At 34.7% G+C, this 5,792-nt stretch overlaps 1 long non-coding RNA gene across 1 annotated transcript; it reads left to right on the forward strand.

Annotated features, from left to right (window-relative positions):
- Nucleotides 1-1,217: 1,217 nt before the first annotated feature.
- On the forward strand, nucleotides 1,218-5,449 carry LOC125492555 (uncharacterized). The gene is made up of 2 exons (XR_007269172.2): nucleotides 1,218-1,854; nucleotides 5,186-5,449. It is a non-coding gene; the product is annotated as an uncharacterized LOC125492555 (long non-coding RNA).
- Nucleotides 5,450-5,792: the final 343 nt, after the last annotated feature.

The following is a 5,792-nucleotide window of genomic DNA, read 5'->3' on the forward strand; positions in this document are numbered from 1 at the left end:
TATCCGGTTTTTATGAAGAGTTTATTTAAAAGATAATGTTTTCTTAAAGATTAAAATTCATTTTTAATAAATAAATCTGTTTTGATGTTTAACTGATTTTTGGATAAAGCTCAAGAAACTCCTAATCTTTAGGAGTTGTGGCTAAAACATATCTACGTCCAAAATGAGATCATGGGATCATGGGACATGATGAGGAACGTGTTCCTTAGGGGAAGGAAACATCATGGTTAATGGATTTAACATTAATCGAATTTAACTCCACGTTCTATGTGTTAGTCACTATAATATTGAAGTCTAAATAAATTCCAAAGTGTGTCTGACTAAGTAATTAAGTGAGTTTAACTAATTAAGTGTCAGTGCCTTCATTCTCTCATAATAGCCATTTGTTCTTTGCTTTCTTACTCTAATCCCACTAAGCTTATTTCGATGTATTGTATTTTGGTTTTGGGGTAAGGGAACTTTGAGTGAAGTTCTGTAAGAGAGAAGCTTTGAGAAAAGCTAGTAATAGTGAGAAAACTTCGAGTGAAGTTGAGAGGAACTACTGTTAAGGGAACAGTGGCTCAGGAACTTGAGTTTAGGAACTCAAGGTGTGCCTCGAGAATAGAATTAGGTTGTAACAAAGTTGTTTGGCCTAATTAGTTAAAGAGTTGAGTTTAAAATCTCTAGTGGTCGAGGTTGTTTCTTCTTGTTGGGCCCAAGAAGTTTTTTCTCGTAAAAATCCCTTGTGTTCCTCTAGCTTGTTTATTCGTTTAAGTTTAAATTTCCGCAAAAAGTTATGTTTATTTCTACACATACAATTCACCCCCCTCTTGTAGTGTGTTTGATGTTTAGCCATCATCAGTACTTTCTTTGTACAACGACCATTTAGCCGTCGTTGTCTGAAGTTTAGCCGTCGTTATTGTTTTTTATTACGTTAAATATTATTATTGTAATAGCTCTATTTTAAAAAAACATTTATTAAATACTAATTATAATCATTAAGTTAATTCTGTTTCGAAAATTCTTGTTTTATTTGAGTTGGAGTATGAATTTTTAATTGTGATATTTGCAATGCGTTTATTAATTTAATTCTAAGAAGTTGTTTTTTTTATTATTATTATTATATATATATATATATATATATATATAATATATATATATAATATATTATATATATATATATATATATTTGGGTTCTAAGTATAATTTGTTGAGTAATATTTACCCGATTAAGAAATCAGAGTTGGATCCACTCATTCCCCATTGTCGGTTATTTTGGAAGATAAACACAAAAGGCCCTTCCCCTTTATTTTGTCGGTCAAAGAAAAAATTGGCAAACAAAAATCCAAAAGGAAAACCCCCAACCCATGACTCTTTCTCTCTCCCCGTGTTCCTCTCACGCTGAAACTCCTTCCTCCCCAAAACCCAAAATCCCAATACACACTCTCTCTCTCCCTCTCCTCCCCGTGAACCCTTCGTTTCTCTCACGGACTCACGCAGGCCTGCGTCGCGCCTCACCGGCGTTTTCCGAGGCTGCCGAAAATCTGCACCACTCTCTTCTCCTCTGTTTCGTTGCTGCTAGTGTTGTTCGTGGCTGTCGCCCTGCGTTGCTGCTCCTCGTGCGTCGCGTCGCATCACGACGCAGCTTCGCCGGAGCTTCCCTCCTCGACTCACGCTGCTGCTAGTGTCGTTGTTGTTTTTCGATTTTTGTCGTCACCTCCCCTGCCTTGTTTTCTCTCCCCTGCCTTGTTTTCTGTCCCCTGTTCGAGTGTCGTTGTTGCTGCTGTCCTTGTTGTGCGCTAATGGTGGTGATCTTGTTGTGCTACGGTGCAGCCGCTGGTGGTTGTAATAGCAACTCCTTCTCCCTCTTTGAAGGTACTAGACCTTCCTTTGTTCTTTCCTTTGTTTTTTTTATGTTGTTCCATCTGATTTTGAGTGGAGATTAACAATTGGAATTTGAATTGTTGATGTTAATTGTTGATTGTGTGGTTTGATTGAAAAAGTGGTGTTGTATTGGTTTAGCTCGATGAATGCGTGGGTAAATGTGTTGTGATAATTATAGTTAATTGTTGGTTTAAAAATCAAATCTTTGAAGTAGTTTAGCTAATTGATAATGATGGTAGTCGTTTGTTGGTTTTAATATTGTTAGTGTAGTGAGATTGATAATTAATGAAGAGCTAACAAATTAGTTAAATGCTATGAACTTAGTTAGTAAGTTTGTTTTATCAAGTTGAAATGAAAATTGTTAACATTTATAAAGTAAAAGGTTTACTTAAAGTTTTACCGTACTTGGAGTTCTCTTTGTAATCATGTTGGCCTATTATTAGAATTCGATTAATAAGGTTAATTAGTAATGTTGCAACTTTTAGATAGTTATTACTCATTAAAAAGGGATTTGTCATTATGTTATTAATTCAGTAAAGTAAGTAAGAAATACGATTACTTATGGACTAGATTAATGTTACTCTATGTGGAAACAGATTCGAGATTATGTGATTATAAAGCATCTTTTAAATAGTTTGTTATTCTAAATGTGGATTGACGGTTTATATTCATTAAAACAAGTGAGTATGTGGGTCTAAATTAGTATGTTTTACATAAGTTGCTAATAACTCTAAAGACATCGCAATTGCAACATTGGGTTGTTGATTAGATTAGAATTATGTTATAGACTATACTTGGTGTGTGAGTTATGATATGATGTATTAGTGTAGTCCTTTGTAATAATGTTGCGTCTCTTGTTCTTAAGACAAACATTGATTGATGGAATGATAATTGTTGTTAACCTTGGAAACGTGACATATTTAGAGTAAAGTAAGAATCATAGTTATGGTTTGGTAGTTGTCAAGATCCAGATTATATGTGAATTAAGTTGGCAAGCTTACAATAATGTTTTTGTTATAACTAGAATGATCTTTCTAGAATTGGTTGAGTATAACTATGTGAAGATGATTGATGAGATGAAAGTCTATATTAAGGTTTATTAAGGAATGAATAGTTTCTAAAAGGAAATATAGCTTAACTAAAGTTATCATGTGATGCCAAGTGGAAGAATAGTTTGAGTAGATGGTTTAAATAGTTCAACCTAATTAATAAGCTCAAATGAAAGTTGGAGGAAGGTTTAACTAATTATTAGTATTAATAATATGGAGACTATTGTCGGTTCGTTTAGTTATTTATGAATTAGATTATTGAGGATGTGTTCAATAAAGGATCTGAGTTCAATGACTATAAAATGGAGTAATATAATAAAGTTACATTGTTTATGGATATTCAGAAAGCCAAGTTAATACATGAGATTGTTTAAGTAAGTGCAAGTTTGTGTATTACTTTAATGTAGTTTGAGTTATAATTAAATGACTTCTAATTAGAAAGGAGGTTGACTCGCTATACTAAGTAAGAATATGATCCATTAATGGTTGTTATTTATAATAGTATTGGAATCGAACTTACGAGATAACATGATCCATAATTGATTAGGTCTAATCAACCTTTGTTTCATGAATCTCGAGTTGTGGAATCTATGCTAACTCTCCTTAGTTAATTATAAGAGAGAGACTTGTTGTAATTGTTGATGGTGTTTGATAACGGTTATTATCATCGATGAGATAAGTGTTAATTGATAACCAGGAAGTATAAAAGAGTATAAACAATCTATATGCGAAGGTATGCGTTGTATGGAATTAGTTTAGTAACTCTCGTTAGTTAATAGGTTACAAACCAGGAATCAGTTTACTGTCGTGCAGCTGCTGCTCAAGCAGGTCTTTTCGGGTAAGATGACGGAGCTTTTGCTCCGCGGCGTTCACGCTTCGGTTCTACTCTACTAGACATCGGGTAACTGAGAGACCTAATGATATTATTGTGGATATTTTATCGACATGATTAATTACTCCAGTTGTGGCTCACAAGCATTCGGATGGTAATTGTTTTTGAAGAACATAGATGTATCGATTTGGAAATACGTATTTATAAGAGTTATATGTTAAATGATTATGGTTATCTACGAGGGAAATCACTTGGTTTGGTTCGTTGTTTAGAGCTCGTTATAAAAGATCACTAAATTATTGGATGAGTTATATGAATGATCTGATTGAGTTATGAACGATAATCGAAAGAAATCTAAAAGGGGAAAGTAGCATCGTCTCAGTCGACGGATGAGGTGACACGAATGGTGCCCCATGGACTGTGAACCTTGGGGGCCCCACAGGGAAACCTTCCCATTGCTCTGTGGGGAGATAATCGGGCATTATATCAGGTAATGTGAAACCTGTGGATGGCTGATGAAATCAGCGGAAAAATATACTCCGGACTAGTCGCGGTTATTGGCCAAAGTAAAGCGAATGGTTGGGTGACGACCCCCACTGTCGGAGTGTAAGCTTTGTCTCCTCCGCCACGTTCTCTTTCCCCCTGGTTAAAAGGAATTTTATTTCAAAATATGAAAGTTTATATCAATAATGGATTTCCGATAAGGAATCGTATCGTGGTAAGTTGTTTCGATATTGAATTCCCGATAAGGAATCATATCAGGTAAGTAGTGAATGTTTATTCAGTATATGAATATGAATATCGATATTGGTTTCCCGATAAGGAGGCATATCATGGTAAGTGATACTAATGTTAGATTCCCGATAAGGAATCGTATCTTGTTATGTGGATTCCCAATAAGGAATCGTATCTCGTTATTGGATTCCCGATAAGGAATCGTTATGATGAAAGGTATTATGTTATTTATTGCCTGATAAGGGTTTGTGTAAGACAATAAAAGAGAATGATTGATAGAGTATGAAAGCATAAGTTTGAATTCTGATAAGAAATCAATTAAAGGAAGTCAAGTATATTACTTATATCAAAGTTGGTAAACCCAAATTCCTTATAAGGGATCGTGATATGTTGAAAGGTTACTAATTAGTTTCTATATGATATATGTATCTGTTACAAGATTGTTTAAAGTCACGTTGTTAGGTTTGCTGTTATGTGAATGACGATGTAATAGAAAAGGAACAATCAGATAAAGATATAAAAGTATGTTGTCAACATGAGTTGATGTGATGCATGTTATGACAATGTGATTATGTTGTCTGCTGAGTCGTTTTCAAGTAAAAGCCACCAAAACATGTGTCACTCTTATTTACGGGTTTAGTACTCAGCTTTGCTGATGTGTGTGTTATTTTGTCATTTCTGTGGCCTGTCACTTGGTGGGTGGCAGTTTCCCTAAATGTTTCAGGTTGAAGTCATGAGTTAATCTTTTGCAAGTTGAAGCTGATATGAGACAATGTAGCATCGTAGTTGTTACCAAAGTGAGGACGCTTGTCTTTGTAATAGTTAGTTATCAATCTTTTGTTTTAGTTCTTTATATGTAAGAGTCGTTAGTGCTCTTGATTCTCTGTTGGTTGTTGCTTCGCGAAAGCATTGAGGTTGTTGAGCTTTGGGATTTGGAAATATTTTATAAATTGAATTTGTAATAGGTTCATTTTATTTCTCGCTTAAGCATTGTCCTATTTTCAATGGAAATTTTGCCGGATTTTCTGTAGAAATTTATAGGAATAGAGTCTGAGAATCGAGCGTAGTTGCAATAGTTAATTAATTTGAATAGAGTTGGGAATTGAGTTCCACTCTCTCCGATGTAGTTCGGTGAGTGTGATGGTAATAGTTCGGGTTATCTCGACCAGAGTCTCTTTCGCTGTGCTTAATCCTTTGTAAGCTGGTCGGGAGAATTCGGGCTGTTACAATTATAATATTACATATTATAATTAAATCTGTACCTGTTGGACGGCAGTACCGAATTATACTACATTGAACCTGGGCTCGCATCG

The sequence above is a fragment of the Beta vulgaris genome, chromosome 8 (genome assembly GCF_026745355.1).
Source record: "Beta vulgaris subsp. vulgaris cultivar EL10 chromosome 8, EL10.2, whole genome shotgun sequence".
Classification (NCBI taxonomy): Eukaryota; Viridiplantae; Streptophyta; class Magnoliopsida; order Caryophyllales; family Amaranthaceae; genus Beta; species Beta vulgaris.